Here is a 23,742-nt window from a genome sequence, read left to right as displayed (position 1 = left end):
TATATATAAACAGGAAGCCTGTCTATTCAAACTTATCATGGTTTATGCAGTTACTTTGACGCATGGAGGAATATTATGCAGCTTGTCAATCCAAGTGTTTGACATCTGTCAGAAAGCGTCAGTTTGGGAAGACAGGAAGAGGCTGCAATGGCTCTAATTTCTAGGAGAAGGAAATGGGGCCGGTAGGAAGCATGGGGCTTCCTATGCTGGTGTCCTGTGGAAATTACCACTGTAACATAACTGCAGTCAAGTGGTCTTGGAAAGACAGACAGCTACCAGAAAAGGCAAGTCACCAGAAGTGACCCCTAGGAAGTCGTGATGACATCGGCGTTCATGCATGAGGCCCAGATCAGCCTACAAACAATCTCCTAGGAGGGGTACCAGTGCCCTTCCGTGCTCAGTGTTGTCATGAGGAATTTGGGGGTCATTGGTCAATGGTGACTGAGGAACATGGATTATCCGGGTTCTAAGCAGTGTAAACAAACAGAATCAATAATAAATATGGATGTCAATCTAGCTGAACGTCCTGCAAATGCTTACTGTCCTGAGGAAATGATTACCTAAGAGAGCGCACCGAAGGGCACTATGTTACCAACACTTTCAGCCCACATCCTTGCTAAGCTTAAAGGTCAGCGGCACTGTGCTCCACCCTGTGAGACAAGCACCTCTCTGAAAGAAACCGGGAGGAAAGGCGAGATGACAGGAAAGTTCACAAAAGCTGGCCCCTTCTTCATATTTAATTTGAAACCTTTGGGTTTCCATAGTGATAGACTTGCCATTGTTCGACCCCCCCCAGCCTGATATCAATTGTTCCTGCCATGGCATTCACCCCTACCTGGCGGAGGTTGTAACACAGCCAGCTTAATTTAAGCCAGAGAGCACAGTCCTTGCCTAGAGCAAATGTGCAGGTACCAACAGCCATTTCTTTTTGTCTGTCCTTAATTTGATACTGCTGCTTGTCCTCTCTCGTACAAAGCTGGTAAGTGTGTGGCTCCTGATGGAAACTGAACCACCTGGATCAGGGACGCAGCCGCCACCCCAGGTATGAGCCAGCCCACTATCTCAGCCCTTTCTTGAATAATTCATAGATGGATGAAGATAAAAGGGAAATGTACAGCATCAAAGGTGAGATGTTTCGGGGAAGAATGAAGACAAATTAAATGGGATTCAAGCACAAAGAGGGTGCAGGCCCTGGGCCATCATTTTTAAATGCCTAAACACCAGTACCTTTCAGGTGCCACAAATGCCACCTAGCTCCATAAAAGATCACATTTTAGAACCAGGGGAAGACTGAATGAGATGAGCATAGGGAAGAAAAAGGGGCATTCTTTCAGGATTTCTAAGATGAGGGTTTTTATGTCGGCTCTTGCACAATGGACACAAAATGGAGGTGATAGATGTCGTGAGAGATGCCGTGTCAGATAAGAAAATGATCCTGACAGGAAAAAAAAAAAGCACATCCCTGAAAGCAGCTTGTTTCAAAATCCTGGTGACATTTTCAAAGGAAGACTGAGTGCAGTGGAGGGTGCCCAGAAACTTCCAGGTCCCCACAATCTGGTCCTCATAGGTTTACTGTCCCATTCCATGGGGTGACCTGGGACCGTCAGACACCACCAGCTCTGTGGATTCTGACACTGTCTTTAATGAGGTGCGTGCTCCCATCAGTTCTTCAGCCTCACTTTATCCACTATGTCCTAAGATACAGAGCAGAGCTTTGCACAAGGCAAAGCTGAGAAGAGCCGAGCCCGAATTATACCCAGAGGCCAGGGACTCAGGTCCTGCTCTTAGCCACTATGCAAGAATGTCTCTTCACACTATGTGCCACATGTGAGCCACCACCACAGCTAGGGAAACCAAAGAACGGAATTCATGTCTTAAGGCCAATGTGACCTCATTGACACCCATGGGGATCAAGTATCGAGAACACTTAGATTATAGGAAGAAATAGTTAGACCAATAATAAAGGTCTGAAGTGTAGGATGGTTGTGAGGTTTTTGAGCTTATATATAGCACAAATACCAGAGTTAAATTATTCTGAAATAAATGACTGTGTGGCTGGAAGAATGGACAGATGGATCAATGGATAACTGGATGAATCAATAAATGGATAGATTAATGGAGGTGCTGGTGGATGGATAGGTAGATGGGTTGATGAATGGATGGATCATTTAAGAGGTAGATCAATAGATGAGTGGGTAGATGGCTAGATAAGTTAATTGGTGGATGGTTGAATAGATGGATGGATCAATGGGTGGGTTGGTCAATGGACAGATGGATGGATCAATGGATCAATGGGTGGGTTCATCAATGGATCAATGGGTGGGTTGGTCAATGGATGGATCAATGGATGGATGAACGGGTGGATGGATGGATGGGTGATGACTGATAGATGAAGATGGTGGCTGAATGATAGATAAGTGGATGGGCAGGTATGTGAGTGAATGGATGGACAGACAAAGTTTTTCTGTAAAGGAGAATGAGGAAAAATGTTATATTTAATGAAGTAATAGAAACATCTACCCTTGGAAAAAAGGCTGCCTTTTCATTCCGCCCCCACTCTCACCCCAAGTCAAGAGAAGAGTTGACTCTTCTCTCCATCCTCCACCAACTCCAACTATGACATCATCATCCTGATACTACATTGCCCACTGAACAAAATATAAAGAATATAATCTATCATGATTACATCAAGTGCTAAAGGAAACAAACACAACGAACAGGCAAACCCTGTTTCAGGAATTCTGTGTCCTTCTCTAAGAAGTCAGAAATGGCTCAATGTATTGTGATGTCACTACTGTCATTGAGTTCAAATGTCCATATAACAATATAATATTGAGCATACACAGAAAGCAGAGACACTCTAGGTAAATATATCTAGCTACAATTTAACATCCCAATTGACAAATTACCACATTGTAAGTCAGGTATTGAAAGTATAGTTTCAGAACAGTCCAGAAAACCGAACACTAGTGTATCTGAGAGTTTGAGGGCATGTCCTGCCACCTAAATCTGACTGGGTGTCTTCAGGGGACTCTAGAGAATTAGTCAAAGGCTGTGGGCACCAAGAACAGGAAAGGACTGGTGATGAGAAGCTGATTATTGTCTTTTCTGGAGATAGGGGTGGTGCCTTGGAAGCAAAAACTCAGCCTTCATCTCACCCACATCAAAACCTGTGCCCTGGGACCTCTCATCATTTAGTCCCAGGAGAAGCCTACGGAGTCTGACCGTCTACTTTGTCAAAGGTGCTGGACCAGGTGTTCTCATTTAGATCCTTTTCTGCTCATCTCCTGCTCCATCCCAACCGAACAAGACCAGGTTCATAACATACTCCTGTTTAGGATCCCCTGGACTCTCTGTTCCCCAAAGACATGGCATCCTGTTCCACAGGATGAGTGTCTGGGAGAATGACAGTCTCTTTCACCTTTGCCATCTGAAATAAGCATCCCTGCTACAGAAGGCAGCTCCGTGTCTGCCCTCATTTGGTGCACAGCTCTTTCTTCTGGCATGTTAAAGTCATGTCCCTGTCGTCATCTTCAGAGCCTCATATAGAGAATCAGAGGACCTGCTTTGGCCCAACCTTCTACTCAGTTTTGCTGTTACCATAATAAATGGCCAGACTACCAGGCTCATAGGCCATATAGTATTCCTCAAAGACTCCAGTTTTAATACTAACCTTAAGTTACAATTAGGTGTGTTAAGGACCCATGTGACTTCAAAAGAACAACATGAAATCCCCTTTCGCTCGGCCCACATTGACGGTAGGATGTATCTAAACAGTCTGATGAGGGGATAGGACAGAGAGTCCTAGACAGAACCGCTGCTCTAGGTTAGCCATCTGTAGATGCTCTTCAAGAAACTTTGACATGAAGTCTTTCTTCTCCACCAATGATCAGTAATAAAAATAAAACACGTAAGAATTTAATGAGCCTTAATTAAAAGAAGCCTAAACAACAGTTGATACTATCAATGAGGCCTGTGCCTTTAAATGTTCCTTTTGATAGTTTAATTTATACCAAGTATCAATTAAAAGGCAAGAGAAGTAGTCTAAAGATACAACTTCTGAAATAATTTTCCCGGACAGTCTCACTGCATAAAGATCTTCAGGATCTTTATATGTGTATACATATATGCATATATGTTGAATGTGTGTATGTATGAGTATGTGTGTATGTGGTTATGATGTGTGTGAATATGGTATATATGTTTGTTTGTGCATGCATCTGTAAGTATGTGGTATGTATGTATATGGTGTGTGCATGCATGTGTGTGCCTATATGTTTTCAAACATGTGTGTGATGTGTGTTCGCATGCATGTGCATGTGTGTAATATGTATGTTTGTGGTGTGTTATATGTGGTGTGTGTATATGGTGGGGGGTATTGTGTGTGTGTTGTATATGTGGGTATGTGTGTGTGTGTGTCTTACTCTAGATTTCCAAGAATGCAGAGCCTGAGGCAAACATTGTTCATGCTATAATTTTAGCCAGCGTGACACCTGAGTGAAGGAAAGAGGCAGTAGACAGAGGTATCCACTATGAGGATGCTTCCTCAAGCTGACCATGGTTAGGTGCAGGTCACCCTCAAGAGCTACTCAGGCTGTAAGTGAGGATGAGGGGCAGAGGAGGCACAGGAGTTCCAGTTCGGCACTTCTGCCTCTCTGGTCAAAGACACCCCACGGAGCATTGATTCACATTGCCTCTGACTGTGCATGTGCCTGGCTGAAGGGGGGGGTCCCCAGGGAAGGGGTAGGGAGATGGACAAGGAGGTATTTGGAGTGGACAGGAGATGATGCGCTACAATTGTGCACATGCCCAAGCTCACGCAGGACTGTTGGCCACAGAGCTCCTCACAGGCAAGGGCTGCTGTGTCACACAGGAGGCAAAGGACGCAGCCCCCGAGCCTCACTGGGTGAACTGTTTCCAGGCTAGTTGCAAGGCCATGAATGATTGCTTCACAGCAGAAGTCCACTGACTGAACAGATCTCATCAATTTCTAGGAAATAGTCGGCACTTGGTTTATTTATTCACGTACTTTGAGCAAATAATGGATATTGATGTAGATCAGGCCTCTTCTAAGCCACAGTTGGGAGCATGCATATTGAACACACAGCATCACAGTGAGCAGAAAAGTGCCTGAAACATCACTAACACACGCAGCGACATGCTGATGACATCTCCTGAAAACCCTGGTTACATTTCCTTTTGGTATAATGGACTAAGAACTCACCCACAAAACCACCACACTTATAGAATAACCACGCTGGTACAAGATGAAGAGCCTGGACTTTACCTTGGGGACCAGAGGCACAGGCACACCAAGAAATTCAGTCATCGAGGTAGATTCTTGAATGCAATGTTAAAGCTGGCACCAGCAAATTTCAGGGCTGGAACTGGGATTATGTCTGTCTGCCCTTCTGCCTCAGGCTTCCATGCGGCCAAGACAGCACAAATCCCTGCGCTTTCCCAATGCAAGTATAAGGTTCAAGACTGCTAGTTACAACAACTTGGAAAGTTATTCCGACTCAGGACAATTGTTAAAGCCGTCATCACATCGTGAACCCTGGCTACAGGCTAAGAGCGAATGCCGCTGCCTCCTGAGTTTGTTACATGATTTCTAGACTCTTGAGGCTACAGGGCCACCTGCTACTTCACCATCCATGCCTGTGATATCAGTGTGCTATTTGTATTACACACGAGAGGCTAAATTAGCAAAAGCACTGTCATTATTCATGCTAATTTCTGACTTGAGACACAAGGCTCACTCTGTCTGAGTGTGCACAGCTCCACCTCGAGAATGAGACGCGTGCACATCCTCAGGAAATGACACTTTAACACTGGAAGTTTGAAGTGTATGAAATGCAATATTAATTCTCACTGGTCAGACTTTGGGTACAGCCCCCAGGTAGGTACACACTCCTAGAAAGCAAGCACTTGATAGACTGAAGCAGGAGGATTACAAATCCAAGGCTAGCTGGGTTTACATAGTGAATTATAGTCCATCTTGAATTGTATGAGACCTTGTCTCAAAAGCAAAGACAAAAAATGGAAGGTGGAAAGATGTCTTTGCAGGTAAAGGAGACCTGCCAGGCCTGACGATCCGACTTTGATTCCCCAGAATCCACACGGTGAAAGGAGAGAATCAACTCCTAAAAGTTTTCCTCCGACCTACACAAATGTGCCATCACACACACACACACACACACACACCACAAAAGAGGGGGAAGAAGAAGAGGAAGAGGATGGAAAAGAAAAAGAGGAGGAAGGAAATGAGGAGAAAGAGGAGGAAGAGGAGGAGGAAGAGGAAGAAGGAGGTGAAGAAAGAAGAAGAAAGAAACTTTTAAGAAAAAAAAATGGGAATCTAAATTGTAGCCCAGGATACTCTCTGAAGGTGGGTCTACAGCATTTGTGGTAAATCTGAATTCATTAGCTATCTAGTTTTGTAAGATACCATTTTCCTGGACAGTCATCCATTTCACAAACCACTTTGTTAAGAAACAAGGAGCCCTCTGGATACCCAAGTGCACGGGCCATGCCTAACCTCATCCAGGCTGCACACACCCAGGTCTCCTGCCTTCTCCTCAAACACCAAGAGAGGATTTTATCTGAGTTTGACTTCAGCAGCTTTGGAAAAAGGCAAATGGCCCTTGGAGGGGTTGGGGGCTGGGTTTATAGCGGACAAGGAATGTGTAACAAAGAGCTCTTGACTCACAAAGAAATTTCTTCTCAGCCCTGTTGCCAAGCTCTTTGTGTGGGGAAGGAAATGGGTCCTCGCGGGCCAGGTGTCTGCTTCCCTCAGCGGATTAATTAGGGAATTCCCAGTTAGAGGACTTCAGTGTCATCCCGGCTCAGAAATGAAAGGATCATTTTAAAGGTAAGCTATCAGGAGGTTGGAGAGACGGCTCAACAGTTCAGAGTGAGTACAGCTCTTGCAGAAGATGGAGCGTTCATTCCCAGCACCCACATCAAGTGGTTCATGACTGCCTGTAACTCCCGTGTCTAACACCCTATTCTGTCCTTGCAGGCACCTGCATACACACGCACATGGCAGACACTCACAAAGGCATGCATGCACTTTTTTAAAAAAAGGAAACAAATTATGACAATCAAGTCCATTCGTTGGCATGCAGAGCCAACGTCAGCCGGCAAATGAGAAGCCACCCTGGACAGTGACTCTTCCAACATCCCTTGTTTTTGCCTTCACTGAGCCAGGCCCGGGCTGACTTACAATCTGGAGGGGTCAAAGAGAGAGAACAATTCTGAGCCCAGAATACCTAAGGTCTGGGCACAAGCTCCTCGTTCACAGGGGCTCCTGCCTGTCGCCGACTATAAGCAGAGGGCTACCCACCAGCGAGGCTCTTCAGTCTCAGCTCCCACACACCAGGGATGAAAGATATCCATAGCTGGCCCCTGCTGGACACATGTCAGAGACCTAGGCCTTGAGTCCTGCTCTTCTTCAGTCATTTGTGATGGCATCTTTCCAAGAGCCACCACCCAGGCCCATCGGGTAGATGGCTTCCCTGGGTAAACAGAGTGAGTCCTGGTGGCAAGGCATTCTCTAGCATTTCGCCTTCCCTTCCGGGGTTCTGGCCTCTGCTGGTCCCTGGCTACCAAGCAGTTTTAGGTGTGCGGAGAAAAGGGAAGAACCGTTCCTGTCCATTCCTATCTATCCTTGTCCTCGTGGCTTGGAAACTCCTGCTAGTAATACCATTTTCTATCTCCACCCTGCCCCCACCACCCCCAGCAGTCACGCACTTTCTCTTGTTATTTTCCTCTGTGGAACTGTCTTCCTCCCTGTTAAAGAATCTTAACAGTTGCATTGTGACAGCGTTAGGGTCTCCAGCTCCCTACACCAGCAACATCCTCACAAGCCATCCCTCCGATGAGTCATAAATAAAGCGAGAAGCTCAAATCTGCATGCCATTATAGCACGTTGCACTCCGAGGCACTGAAAGTTCGGATATTGCAGCCTCTCTGCAGAATCAAAATCACACACAGGAGAAAAATCAAATGGGAAGCCTCCCCAATTATCGCGGCAAGCCCTTCTAAGAGTTCTTCCCCGCTTGCTTTTGATCCCCGTGTTTATGAGGAAACAAAAAGGCGTGTTTCTGCAGTATTACACTTAATGTTTTATTGATGAAGGACCAGGGGCCTCTTAGATGTTCGGAGTCCAAACGAGCAGGGTAGCAAAGCCTGCAGCGACTGGGCTGAGAAGCCAGCGACAGCTGGGTCGACCAGCAGGTTGCTGATGAGCGCTTGGGGCCACAGTGATCATCAAAAGCATGTCATTAAAGATACCTTTCCAATCAAAGTCCCCGAGTTTGCCCGAAGAGCAGGAGAGACTTTTATGCCTACATTTTATGACGAGAGGAGAATAGCTTTAATTTCTTGCCGCTGATATTTTTAAGTCATAATTCTTCTAGCAACATTCCAAAATTTGAGCATTAAAAGCTCTGCTAATTTAATCCCTAAAGGAGTAGAAATTAATGTCAAAAGAAAACTTCAGCTGGAAAGATATTTTAAAAAAATTGGTTAAAAAAAGAGATGAGGATTTGAAGTCGGGCTCTTTTCCCTTTGCCATTCTTTCCCTGTGCCCTGGTTCTCAACCCAGAGACATGACACTCAGAGGCTAAAATTTGCCTGGAACACTGCTGCTATTCTAAGCACCTCCAACTGACCTTTGTGTAAGGGAGTTAAATGGTACACCTGTAATTCTGGCAAAAAAAAAAAAAAAAACTTCCAAGAGACCTTATTTACAGGTGCTCAAGGGCTGCCACAACAAATTCACTGTGTACTCTTAGCTCATGGCTGTGTGCTTTTTAATTAGTCCTTTCAGAGATATATACACTTTAAAAAACTGGTACTTCCACCAAAATGTCATTCATCATATTTCCAATACTTTCACTATTCCTTCTGATGGGGAAGGGGCTCAGGCAGGGTCTTATGCAGCCCAGGTGGGCCCCAAACTTCCTCTGTAGGTAAGGCTGGCCTTGAACTTCTCATCCTTGTCTCTGCATCCTGAGTACTGGGGTTGCAGGTCTGTGAGTTGACCACCACTGGTTCTTTTAAAGTAGCATTTGGAAACCACTGTTGCTCAGTCCCCTCCCTGCATTTATGTGAGGATTCAGTCACCCTTAGTCAACGGAGGTCTGAAAATATTAGCATAGTCTAATGATAAAGACAGAGAAAGACTCACACACACACACACTCAGAGAAAGAGAGACAGAGACAGAGAAAGAGGAGCAGAAAGAGACACGGAGGCAGAGAGAGAAATGGACACAGAGAGACAGGGAGAGAGAGACAGATGGATATGGAGAGAGAGATACACAGAGAAAGGTAGAGAAAGACAAAGACACACACAGAGAGAGAGAAACAGACACAGAAGGGATATAGAGACATAGAGAGATACACAGAGAAAGGAGCCAAGAGAGACACAGAAACAGAGAGAGACAGAGAGAACACATTTATTCAACTTTGGTTACAATATTGGTTACAATATATAAATATAATTGCTCTTTTCCATTATTCAGCATTAATCTCTTAACTGTGCCCAATTTACAAACTCAAAAAATGTACAAATACACAGAAAACATGTCATGTCTGGGGTTCAAGACATCAGTAGTTTTAGGAATCTCTGCATACAGCGAAAAAACAGCTCTGTAAGGTTTTATCATCCCAAGCCCCTGAGGTCATTGTTCTGTCACATTATAGGCACTGTGGGTACCACACTAGAACCTTCTTTACCTAGAGACCACTAGTGAAGGAGGCAAGTAAGGGGTACGGGATGGAAGAGGAAGTGACCCTAAGAACACAAAGGGACTTTTCAGGAGGATGTAACAGTCAGCACCTCAGTGATAAAACTGTAGACAATGCCAAAGCACATACAAGAGAAAGAGGTGAACGCCAATATATATAAATTATACATTTGAAGGCCTGGTTTAAAAATACCAGCAACAACACAAACAGACATGCAAAACTTAAAACAACAAAATGCGGTCATAGATACCCCAGGGCATCCTAGTCCAGCTGTTCTTAGAGCTGTGACCCTGCGAAGAACAGTGAACTTCCCTGGGTCACGGTCTGCTGGTCTACAAAATGGGAACAAGAAGGCATCTCCTGCAGGGAGCTGTGAGAACTGACCCCTCACACTGCAGCAGTTACTCCCTAAAAGGCGTAGCACAGCATTGAAATGGTCAACAAAGGCCTTTAAAGAAGTGGGACTGTTTCTCTTCCATCATACACATAGTGGTCTATGTTTACAGTAGCAGAAAAGGCTGCACTTGACTCAACCATGGAAAGATTAAGAGTGACCATCCATCACGCCTCCATCTCACGCATGGCTGAAGGACGCTACACGTGTGCCTCAGCATCGTGGCTGCTTTATCTAGTCAACCTCTTCAAGGAGAACTAAAAAGCATGAAATCAGCATGTCCCTATGGGTACTATGAGAATCCAGAGAAAGAGCACTATTTCTAACCTGCAGCCTCTCCCTGGGTCAGCCATACCGTTGTTGGTCCTAGAGAAGGTTTCCTGGACCCCTGATTCTGCCACAGATATGCATTTGATTTTGGTACAAATTACAGATGGTATATTTTTTTCTAGAAAGGGACCACACAGGAGGGATATGTACTGATGGCCAGAACACAGTTGAGGATGGAAAACTGGGAGAATTTAATGTCACATAATCTGTATATATTGGACTCAATCGCTTCAAGTCTGAGGTTGGATGAAGACCACATAAATTATCAGTTTAATCCACTCTTGACTCTCCTTGGAAACCCAAGTTTGTGTAATATCTCTGTTTTATCCAAAGACACCCTATTCCTCCCACCCACCTTCCCCATTGACAGCCTGCATTCGAGCCATTTCCTTAGATTACCCTCATGATGAAGGCCACTGGGGTAAAGACCATCTACACACTTGCCACAGATGCTACGCTTGACAAAGAAGACAGAGACACAGATATCCGGAAGCTTACGAATGTCTTGTCACAGAACATGCAGAAGGCACCTGACACCCACAGAGCAGAGACGGACAGAAGAGATTTGCTCCTCTCCCTGCTCTGAGAAGTAATGGATGACCAGACATAGGGCAGCAGGAAGAAAGACGGTGGGCAGCTGTCAAGGCAAAGACACAGTCAGCCACAGCAACAAGGCTCACCCGCAGTAGCTCATTGGAGGACGCTTACCTTGTGAAGATGAAAAGAGGAGAAAACTCAACAGGCAGAGCCAGTTTTCAAGGACTGAATGAAAGCCATGCTGTAAGGCAATTAAGACAAGCACAAAGACTGCCTGCCTCTCCTGTAAAGTGTGATTTCCTTCAGGTCGTCTGCATCCCTAAGGCCAGAGATGCAGAAAATCGCGGGGAGTCAATTGGGATTTCAGAAACTGGCCACAGAGAGAGAGATACATCTTTTCACTGCTGTCAACAATAACAAGACCATTCCCTTCTTCCATCATTTGTCGCATCATAGATTTGTCCTGTACCGTGCTGGGATGGTTGTACTCAAGGACAAAGAGTAACTGGAGAACACTGTTTTAGTAATCTCTCCTGCTGCTAACCTGACATAAGCAATAATCCAAAGGAAGAGTTCTTTTGGCTTGCAATTTGAGGGCTCAAGGCTCACAAAGTGAGGGACATCCCATCACCGTGGCAGAGGCATGGTGGCAGGGGTGTGAGGCAGTTGGTCACACTGCAGCCACGGTCAAGAAGCAGAAAATGACCAGGCAGTAGCAGCACATGCCTTTAATCCCAGCACTCGGGAGGCAGAGGCACATGGGTCTCTGTGAATTAGAGTCCAGCCTGGTCTACAAAGTGAGTTCCAGGATAGCCAGGGCTACACCAGAAACCTTATTTTGAAAAACAAATAAAAAACATACAAACAAAAAGAAGCAGATGAGTTCACTTTCTTCTTTTTATGCAGGGACCCCAGCCCATGGGAGGGTGTCACCAACATTGACAGACTTTCTACCTTAATGAACCCAGAAGTTTCTTCCCAGATGTGTCCAGAGTTCTGTTTCCAAAGTGATTCTAAATGTCATCAAGTTGAGAACCAAAATCAGCTATCATACTTTCTGAATGAAATTGCACAACTGGGAGAATCTTTCTCCACAGGTCCCTGAGTGTCCACCTACCCAGGCTGCTACAGATCCACATCTGGCTATATCACACCTCTTGTGGCTGGGCCAGTAAGAACTACCTGCTATGCTCAGCTTCTTCAAGCAAACAAGAAGGAAAATGAAGAAAGAAAAGACACAAGCCGAATCCATTGCTACCCGGGAGAATACCACAGTAAGACTGAGCTGAGTAAATGGGTGATACCTCAAGTCTGGCAAACACGTTTCCATTTCTTCTATCAGCTTAAGGCACTTTCTTCAAATACAAATGACTAAGTTCCCCTTTGCAAGAGCATCAATGCAGCGGCATTTCATGCTAAATGAAGCACAATTAATAAAAACTCAGAGACAGAGATTGGGGTTCAACCTGAAGAACACAAAAGCAAAACAGCTAGCCACCGGTTCTTACCTCAACCCCAGTCCAAAAATGGAGATCCTGCCTCCAGGAATCTCAGAATGAGAGGGAGAGCTGCCTCCTCCCATCTTGCAATCCTCTCTAGGACAGGGATTAAAGGCATGCCCTGCCCAGTTTCTATGGCAAACTGGTGCTGTTACTGGGAGTAAAAACGTGTGTTACCACTGTCTTGTATATAAGAATGACCTGAGGGACTGTTTTACTCTCTTATCTTCAGGCAAGAAATATTTATTAAAAATACAAATTAAATAACACTACACATCAGCTTGACATTGTTAGGGAATCACCCTCATGGCAGGCACAACATCAAGGTCCAGGCCAGCAGATACAAAGTCTGAGATGGAACGAGGTTTGGAAGTTCCCCCAAGGTTGTTACTACCAAGTAGGATGATAGAATTTGAACAGACCAACACAGAAATCCAGTGCTTGACCCTTAAATGTTGCCTTTTTTACAAAGGAAAGCCTTGACTTAGACGATGAAGGACCGCACTGGGAGGTGCCTTCTACCACTTGTGGCACAGATAACTCAGTCCATCTACATGCAGACTTCGGTCGTCTTTGCCCCTCCTTGTTTGAAGAACAAAGCGACTGCACAGAAACTGATGATGTCACACACAGTTCTACATGGGGTGGTATATGGGACATCTTAGCAAACAAGATGGGCTAAGCATATTTCACGAGCTTATCTTCAAACTTGATGGTAAAAACCTCTGTGGGCAGTGTCAGTGTGGTACCAGATTCACAGGCCTGTGTGGTGACCCTGTGAGAACAGGGCTCTGGGAGCAGGAAAAGCCCTTGGTGACTCCTGACCTATGGGCCACATGGTTGGGAACTTCTTAACTCCTCCAGAGCCACAGCCTCCTGCTCTCTTGCTGAAAACGGATGTTTGTTTAGCACTGTGCGGTGCTAAATCTGCTTCTCTTAGAAGGTTATACCAAGCTTCTGAAGCAGGAGACTTTCTTTTTTGGTATTAAAGAAATTGCTAGATTTTTGCCCCCACTTACATGAAAATAACTTCACAAAATGGTAGAAGGCTGAGGTTGTATGCTTTTGGAAGAAAGGAGAATATTTTGTCCTAAATTAGCTATCATCGTTCAATACTTAAAAATTAAGACAGATTAGAGGACAGGCAAAGGCTAGGAAGAGGGCTCAGTTGGGAAAATGCTTGCATGCCAGCATAATTACTGCAACCTGTGTGAAGAAAACAGCTGTGATGGTGTGTTTATAATCCCTGTGGTAGGAAGGTGGACCAAGGAGGATACTAGAGCTCGCTAGTCAACCAGCCTAGCCTAACTGGCGGGCTTCAGTTCAGTGAGAGACCCTGCCTCAAAGGAAGTGAACAGCATTCCTAAGGATGGTGCCCAAGGTTGTCTACACACACACACACACACACACACACACACACACACACACACAATTATTAATCAATACCATAACCTCGTTGCTCAAACAATTCTCAGGGTCAGCCGATTGACTCCTGAACAAACAAATTTCTCATCTGCCTCAGAGTGAGCCCAGAAACCTGTTCAGATGGGGGAGAAAGACCCAGCCCACCTAGTTCTAGGGTCAGACATGTGTCATCTCAGAAAGAACAGACTGCATGTCTAAAGCCCCCTACCTCTCCAGGGGGGGCAGAATCACATTTTATCTCCACAGATGCTTTCATTTTCTGTTTACTTCTTGTTTGTTTTAATCAAAAAGCTACCAAGTCTCCTATGTCTACCCAGGGCTGTCCACGGGGTAAGGTGATTTAGGCAACTGTGTCAGACTACACCCTAAGAGAGACCTCAGATTGGGTCTAATTTCTGTTGTCACATGTTGACACTCCTAAGAATGTTTGACAAGGGAGGTTGTATTCTTTTTTTTCCCACAAACTCTCCCAATCTTGAGCTAAAACACTTCAAAAGTGCCATGGGAGAAATAAGGCTGAGGAGTGGACATAACAATTGATGTTTTTAAACTCCCTCCTTTCTGGTAGGTCCGCTGGCCACTTCCGTCCACAGTCTGTGTCTCACTTCTGCATTGCGATTCTAAAGTGACTCAGGAATCCAGAACAGGGTCCCCTGAGGCCACTTCTCACAGCTCTGGAGTCATCTTAGGCTGCATCTTTGCATGTGTGTGTGTGTGTGTGTGTGTGTGTGTGTGTGTATACATGTGTGAAAATTCAAAGTCTTCACCCAGAATTCAACTGTAGGGAAATGCTCACATGAGTCTCTCCCAGAACTGACTCTCGGCAAGAATGCAGCAGAGAAATGATACCACAAAAATTTATAAAAAGGTGGCCCCTAGAACGAAACAGGTCATTTTGGGAAATGGGAGAGATTAAATCCCAACGGGGGTGGGGGAAACAGCTATGAACTTGAAGGAGGTATTTCGTGGAGGTGTTTGACAAATTGCTACAACTATTTTAAGAAACATTCTTCAAGAAGAGGCAAAATAGCCTACATTTCTAATGTGGAAAAAATTGACAGAAAAAAATTTTTGAGAGATAGTCCTGTATTAACTAGAGATTTTCAGAGGGCTCATGCAGATGTGGGACCTGAGTTATAAATAGAAGCCGAGTCCATCCGAGGGCAAAGTCTAAAAAGAAGAGAATAATAATGACGGTCAGAAGCCACCTGGGGCCCTAAGGCTTAAAGAACGCAGCCATATGCCATCATGAATCAGCAATAGCGCTCCTGGAAGATGAATTGCAGATGGGTCTAAATTCACAAGATTTCTCACAATTAGAATGTGTAAACTTTACAAAATAGAGCAATGTTAAAATTCCAAGAAAAATATATTGTTGACTACATCCTTGTGACCTATTTCTAATTTATCATAGGGATTTCCCCCCTCTTCATGTTTTTTAAAGCAATAAATCAATGGAGCCCCACTAGGATTAGTTAAAAAATAGGAGTGTGTTCTGTTTATTTTAGCACATTTTTGACACTGGGACATGTGATAGCTCGTGTCAACCTGACAGAAATCTAGAATCTCTTGGAGAGAGTCTGCGTTGCTTATGGAAAGTCATTTGACTATGTTAGTTTATGTGGGAAAGCCCATCTTGGACCAACATGGACAGGGACCATTCCCCAGGCCGGGAGTCCCAGATTACATAACAGGAGACGATCTTCTTAGCTTCCTTCCCTTTCTGTGTCTTTGTGGTGGATGTGGTATCCCAGTTCCCTTGAGCTTCTGCTGCTGTAACTTCCCCATCATGGTAGACTGAACCTGGAGAGAAACTCTTTCTCCCTTAAGTTGCCTCTATCAGAGCTCTGTATCATGGCAACAGAAAAAGACACTATGACAGGGATCCCAAAATTAAGTATAGCATGACAATAGGTGTGTACCCATTCATTCATCCTGACCATTGATAACTTCTCAGTTGACTCTAAAATACTAATCCTTTAAGATCCTCTTACTGTTACTATGATCCTCATTGGTAACCTAGTCCTCCCTCCTTCGGTGGGCTTCACTGAACCTTGTCTCTCTTCTTCTTCTTCACAGCCCTGCACAGTGAAAAATCTTCTACTACTTCCCTGACACTTGTACTCCATGTGGAAACCAAAGTGGAACCAATCTTCCGTGGCTCTGTCTTTCCACTAACACTCTAAGAGGCCGGAACTGTGTATTTCCACACCCTCAGCAGCATGTGACAGGTAAACCAGCTGTCTACCAGTGGGAGTTCAAGGCTGTGCTTGGGATTAAAATGTGTGGAAGACACAGTCACTTATAACGTCACCCTTGTTGAGGACAGGAAGCGGCGTGACTTATCAAGTGTGTGGTTGCCGATGACATAAGCAACAGTTTTGATCAGGACAAGGGCCATGATTCTCTGGGACACAGAACGTTCTTTCTGATTCAGAGCGCCGGGAGGCGAGAGAGGCATGGACGTGGGTGGTAAACTTTGCCTACAGTATCTCCACAAACTATTCCATAGGCATAGAAACGTTATTGGGACATGGGGAAAAGAAATCAGGACAGAAAGTAAATGTTGGAAAGCCACCTGGGAAGCCAGGAACAGACCTGAGAGGGTCTTTGTTCAGACTTCTATGGGGCTATTTTTGCTAGAGACTGCAAAAAATACCCAGGACTATGTTGTTTTCAATTATTTCTTGCAGATACTTAAGTGGAAGTGAGACTTGTATAAAAGGGAGTGGGTAGCTTCCAGAATATGACAGAAAATGAGAAATTTAATAGGATGAGAAATGTGGAAGAAAAAACGAGACCAGCTTTTTTCTCAAGAGCTCTGGGGTTTTCAACGAGATTAATTTCAGGTCACTCAGTCCCCTAACGAAAAATGAATGCTTTCAAGCCAGTAAAAAGTGCCCATAAGTCCCAGGTACTTGAAAGGCTGCAGCAGGAGGGTCATTTGTCCCCAGGAGGCTAGCCTGAGTGATACTGAAAGGACCTGCCTTGAAGACTGATGGATGGATGGATGGATGGATGGATGGATGGATAGAAGATAGGAAGACAGACAGACAGACAGACAGATATGTAAATACATAGATGATTTAGATGATTGATAGATAATAGATAGATGATAGATAGATAGATGATAGATACCTAGATGCATAGATAGATATGTAGCTACACAGATAGATAAATAGTAGATATGGTAGGTAGGTAGATGACAGGTAACAAATGAGAACTGAAAACGGCCACTTTGAATGATGTGACTATCTCCTTCAAATATGACTTCTATGTATAGCTGTAGTCTTTCCCCCTGTCAATAGTTCTTAAACAGACACCAAGCCAGCAGGAGCAGGGCCACCATGTTCAGCTGTACATGGACACAGCACAACTCTGGGGGTTTCATTGACACAGGACACTGTTTGAATACCTCTGAGGTTGTAAGCCAAGTCACTGTCAGGATTGTGCTGAGTGAAGAGAATTGAGGGTTTATGTTTGCATCTGCTTATAGTAAGAGCCATTAAAGATTGGGTTTCACAAACAGCTCATACCTGGACTGATAGAGGTGTGATGAGACTCTCCTAGCTGGAAACTGTCCTTGATACTCTCCCTAATGGCATGCCTTGAAAGCATTAATATGCCACATCAGGTGTCTCATGCTCCTTGAAGAGGACTCAGCACCATCTGTCTTTAACTAACGCACCTCCCTACGGCAGGTAAAACCATGCCATAGGCACAGCTAAACCCTATTAGCACACAAGCATAATTTTAAAAGAAACAAAAGTGAGTGTACATACATGTACACAAATTGTCAATCATGGGGTTTAACCAAACCAAGGTCCTTGGGAGATATTACTCTATTGTCCCGTCAGTGTCTGCAAAAGGTCTGAGCAATCCCTACAGTGATGTGGTGATGAGAGCATCGTTGTTAGGGCAATGCCAGCTAAGTGAAGAGCCAGAGGTTGGAGGGGAAAGACCAGTGATAGCAACGGAGGGGTCCTCAGATAGGGGGGTCCTCAGACAGAGGGTCCTCAGACAGAGGGACAGAGTGGTACAAACCAATGGCCGTAACAGCTCAGATGTGCTGTTCCGCCTAAAACTCTGAAATGTGGAAAGATCTCAGAGTCTTTGAAGGAAGCTCTTGCCCCAGGTGGGTGTTCTCAGGTTTCTCTGCCTGCTACAATATTTCAGGCACCTATATGTTTTTCTTTGGGTTCTCCTTCTTATTTAGCTTCTCTAAGAGCCCGAATTATAGGTTCAATGTCCTTTATTTATGGCTAGAAACCAAATATGAGTGAGTACATCCCATGTTCCTCTTTTTGGGTCTGGCTTACCTCACTCAGGATAGTGTTTTCTATTTCCATCCATTTGCCTGCAAACTTCAAGAAGTCCCTACTGCATGTATTGGCTTTGTGGGAGCCTAGGCAGTTTGGATGCTCACCTTACTAGACCTGGATGGAGGTGGGTGGTCCTTGGACTTCCCACAGGGCAGGGAACCCTGATTGCTCTTTGGGCTGACGAGGGAGGGGGACTTGATTGGGGGAGGGGGAGGGTAAGGGGCGGTGGCAGTGGGGAAGAGACAGAAATCTTTAATAAATAAATAAAAATAAAAAATTAAAAAAAAATATTTCAGGCACTCACCCTCACCAGTGCAGATGCCAGCCCTGAACACAGTGACTCTGAGGCTTGGAGTTTGACCAGTTCGTGGACTCAGGAATGTCTTTGTGTGTACAATTAGAATAAGAAAACCGTAGGTGTTGTAGGAGGCTGCTTGTTTGTTCCCAGTTGCCCAACTTGAAATAACCGCTCATAAACTATATTATTTAAATCAGTTTGGCCAATCACGTATGCGTATTGCTTGCTAGCTCTTATATCTTTGGTTAACCCATTTCTATTAACCTGTGTATCGCCATGTGACTGTGGCTTACCAGGTAAAGTTCTATCCAGCATCTTTCTCTGTTGGGGCTACAAGGCTTCTCTGACTCTGCCTTCTTCCACCAATACCTAGGTACAATTTGCATGTCTCCAATGCACAAGAAAACAGCTCTCAAATGAAACTATTACCTAATAAGAATATTATATTTGTAGGAAACTTGCATGTCAGCATAGGTAAAATTCTTTAATGTTTTGTTTGCTGGCCTCAAACTGGCTTTGTAAGCAAAGATGTCCTTGAACATGTGATCCTCCTGCCTTCCTCTGTCTTCCCAGGGTTGTTCAGCATAGGTATGCACCACCATGTCCCTTTTATGTGTTTGCATCGTTTTTGGTGCACACTAGAAAAGCACTCTACTAACTGAGCTACGTGCCAGCTCCAATTTATTTTTCCGTATTGAAATTTGGTCATATGACAGACTTGTGTATCAGCTTTTGAAAAAGATCTTAGGAAAGGGGAAGATACATTACCTTGTTGTATTTTTATTCTTATTTGATTTAGATAAATGTTCACATGCATTCTCATTTCCAGCAATTATGTAAAAAAAAAAATGTAGCTAGTCACTTTGCTAAGCATTTAGCCGAGACACAGGTGTGGTGCTCTGAGGTCACATGACTCTTTGAGTACACCTCACTAAAACAGGTTTGGATTTTAGAATCAGGATTTTAGAATCAAGTCAGCCCATATTCCAGCCCACTCCCTGCGTGGTTGGAAACAGACCAGTGGCTACATGATAGAGGTGTGTCTGACACCTGAGTCTTCTTGTAGCCAAGACTGTCCACAAAAGAGGGCAGAAACTATGTAGGGAGAGGTACTTCCCTGCACCTGGTCTCACTGCTTTGCACTGTGCAAATGACTTCCTTTTGTGGGAAGAACAACCCACCCTGATGCCCAAACAGATGCTCTGTGCAGGGGTCCTTGTGCATGGAGGCTTGCTTTCATGCCCCATGGCTCTAATTCGTCTCTGTTTTACTTAGCAGGTGGCAGGTTAAGGGCAAAATAAGAAATACAGGAGTTTAGCGGGTGATTGATGGCTCTGCCGGCAAAGCCATAAATCTGGGCAAGTGCGTTTCTTCTCAAAAACCGAATGACAAGCCACACCATGAGATCCTGATGCAGAAATGCAGTACTATCTGTGAATCACAAACAGTAACAGGCAGATGGATGCCCACTGTGCGTGACTAGGCTGAGTTGGTCATGTAAAGCGGCCCTGGAAGTGGGGTTAGATCGATGGGTTTGGCCCACCGAGGGGTGAGGCAGGCTGGTTTGGTTTGTCTTACCCACACACTTTCTCGTGTTTCTACTCCACTGAAGGGAAATGTGGCTACATCCTTCACTTCGGTTTAGAGACTGGAAACCTCATAGCGAAATTCAAGGTGGAGGCCAACAGGGCAGGGGTCTATAACAGGGCTGTGGGTGTAGAAAGGGCTCTACCTTGGAGCACCCCAAGAAAATACATTTGGGTTGGTCACCTTCTATGTACTAATACAGTCCTGTTTAAGATATTTAAACATCCAAACATTTTTGGGACCTAAAGTAGTCTATTGTGGGGCTGGGGAGATGACTCAGTCAAAAAATACTTTGCAATCAAGCATGAGAACTCTATCAAATGCAAATCCCAAGTACTCACATTCAAAGCCAGGCATGGCAAGTAGGTACCTGTAGTCCCAGCACTAGGAGGTGGAATCCCTGGAGCTTACTGGCCAGCCAGCACAGCTAATTTGTAAGCTCCAAGCCATTCTCAAAAGAAAGGTGGACATCTGAAGAGCACCACCAGAGACTGTCTTCTGGCCTCCACCGTGTGCACACACAAGTACACACACCCCACACATGAACACATGCAAAAATATTAATAAGAAGAAAATAATAAACCGATCAAATGTTTTAATCAAAATATCTCTTTTCATTGCTGTAACAATTTGATAATTATTGATAGTTAATTTTAACTGTTGATTAAAATATTTACATCTACAACCTGTCTTCCCTCTGTTTAGACATATTTTTCCTCCAACAATATGCTGTGATTTACATGTCTGTCTCCATGCCAGAAGCCCTCCTATGAAAGATCTGCCTAGACTTTCTCAGAATTCTCACACAGACTGACTATTCTTTCTTGATACAATAGAGTCAATTTCAGCCCACCTGGACTCTGTCTGTCTATGTCCCTTCCGTTTAGATTCCATACAACTCTTCCGAAGTGAGTCGGTCTCGAAGGAGACTAACGGATTCATTTTGTCTGAGCCAACCCTTCCTTTAGCTCTCGTACTTTTCCTGGCATTTCCCAAATTCCCAGCGTTCTTCCTCTTGAGATTTCCCCATCTTCTCTCCTTTTACTTTTGCTTCTGTGGAAGCATGAGTTCTGAGTGTATGGCCACACCCCCACTTCCCACTTACAGATCTGAGTAGCACACCGGGGGGGGGGGGGTTTCAGATTGGGAGCAAAGAACAAAATGCAGGCTCTGTCCCCTGATAACACATCCTACAACAACATGAACGCCTGGAGAAAGAGCCCTGATAATCCACACTGGAATTCCACTGATTCATTTAGTTGGCAGACACAAACCTGGCTCTGCCCCTAGAGCCCAGCCTTTTCCCCGTCAGTAGGTAGCAGGTTGGCAGGCCAGGAAGGATGCTCTAGTCCCTACAGTGCACCTGCAGGGCCTTACGAGCGTGCTGGCTCACGCTGGGTTTAGGAAGCCAAAAGACAAGTGCAATATCAAGCTATACACCTGCAGCCTTTCCACTTTGCAGAAATTAGTGAGAAACCTTGAGCCTGAAGCCGGTGGTTCTGTTTGAGTCTAACTGGCTCCTACACCCTGCAGGCTGAGGACTGAGGAAGCACGAACAGAGTGCACTGGAATGAGGCCTCTCGGAGCGCGGAGGGAAGAAATGGCCATCTAAATGCTGGTGCAGGGGCCGTGTCCTTCATAGACTCGAGAGGCTTGCCTGGCACAAGCTGGTGCTCCTTTTCATGCTGATCACACCAACTCCACCCCACGGTTAATAAAACCAATGGTGAGTCATTTACTCAGTTTTTCTCTCTGGAAAAAAATAACCATGCATCCTGCCTTCATTCATTCTTAGCATTCAAAGGAGAAAACACTGGGTGCTTTAATCTTGAGCTTAGTTAATGAGATGCAGTTTGGCAAAAACAAGCTTTATGACAATCCTCTGTGAGCACCAGCCCTGAAAACACGTCTCTGGGCTTAACCTTGGAACCTACGTTGTAATCACCAACCGACAGGACTTAATATCCCCATTCGAAGGAGAGAATAATGTCCACGATTGTGTGGTTTAACATGAGCAAAGTCCACAGTTGACAATGAGATCGTGAAATCCATTACTTTGTACAAATAATATGATAATAAAGATTCACTAAGTGGAGCTGTGTAGTGGTGGCGCACACCTTTAATCCCAGCACTTGGGAGGCAGAGGCAGGAGGATCTCTGTGAGTTCAAGGCCAGCCTTTTCTACAAGAGTTAGTCCAGGACTGGTTCCAAAGCTACAGAGAAACCCTGTCTCGAAAAACAAAAACAAAAACAAAAACAAAAACAAAAACAAAAACAAACAAACAAAAAGACAGAAAAACAAACAAACAAAAAAATTCACTAAGTGGATCTCACTAGGTCTTTCCATATCCATACTTCATGTGCGCCCCTAAACGAGGCTAGAATTACATAAGAAATCAAACTGCCATTTGGCCTTCTATTAAAAACACTATGTTTGTCTGTAACTCTCAGAATCCATGCGTAAGCACTGGTCTAAATCACACAGTCCTTTCCCAAACCCACCACCCATGCAGAGCATTGGCTCCAGTTCACTGTGGCAGCGGAGCCCTAAGAACCTAGGTTACACCTTGGGTCCTACTGTCTCCTGACCTCTCTCTCCAGTGAGTTCCTGGGAGCGCATACTGTGTCAAGCCCCAGCCAATGTTGCACATGTTTAACCTGTATCTACTTCTGATTGTAAAGCCCAAGCATCTTCTGTGCTTCCTACCCAGTTCAGGGAGCCTCAGAGGGTCCCGGTGGGGTGAGGGTGAGGGGGACAGTCAGTCCTGCTTTCTTTGTCCTTCTGGATCAGTGTTTTCAGGAAGAGGCAATGGCTCTGTTTCAGTGAGCGGGAGACTTGTGTGTGTATACACATATGCCCTTGGATGTCTTAGATCTTGTCTCAAACATGTCTTCACGAGACATGGCCTTTTTACTATGGCCAGCGTCTACATGGACCAAAGATCCTCAGCTAACCCATCCCACTTAAGCCAAAACAACCAGAGGGCCCAGGACAGGGTGCTGGGGAGGCTTAGGGGCTCATGTCTAATTATCAGCTGTTGTCTGATATGTTATATAATGGAATTACCTCCCCCAAACAGTTTCCAAACAGGGTGAGAGGGCATGTCATATTTTAAATTTATTCTCCATTAAAATCTCAATGGGGCTCTCCAAAATGAATATTTTTTGTTTGTTTTGAAAAGACACTTAAAAGCAAATCCCCAGATGAGAACCTAGGACACTATGCTTGCTCCCAGGAATCTTTTTTAGCAACGGGAGGCTCTTTCTTCTTGTACATGGTACTTTTCAACCTGAGACCTTGCTGGGAAGATTTCAAATGTGGTTACCATAGTTAAGCCTACATTTAGAACCCAATTCATCCCCTGGGTTGCCCCAAGCACAGCTGACACACTTTAACAGGGATGGAAATCGGATGCCCCCAAACCCCTCCACTCTTGCTCTCACACGCTCCTAAATCTGGACTTTAGTTCTTTGCTATACTTTTTTGTTGTTGTTGTTCTACTTTTTAAAATGAATTTATTTATTTTTTATTTTACATCCAGGCCGCAATTTCCCCTCCCTCCTCTTCAGTCTCTCCCCGATCCCAACCCCCTGTTCCCA

The 23,742-nt window shown here is 44.7% G+C and overlaps 1 protein-coding gene across 1 annotated transcript in view; it reads right to left on the bottom strand.

Annotated features, from left to right (window-relative positions):
- The window catches only part of Pcp4 (Purkinje cell protein 4), a 60,381-nt gene that overhangs the window by 33,556 nt on the left and 3,083 nt on the right, over nucleotides 1–23,742 (bottom strand). The gene's annotated exons all lie outside the window — the stretch shown is intronic.

Source organism: Alexandromys fortis, unplaced genomic scaffold (genome assembly GCF_014885135.2).
Source record: "Alexandromys fortis isolate MF-2015 unplaced genomic scaffold, M_Fortis_MF-2015_v1.1 scaffold_128, whole genome shotgun sequence".
Taxonomy (NCBI): domain Eukaryota; kingdom Metazoa; phylum Chordata; class Mammalia; order Rodentia; family Cricetidae; genus Alexandromys; species Alexandromys fortis.
Note: the sequence above shows the minus strand (reverse complement) of the source record. Positions and strands in the feature narration are given on the sequence as shown.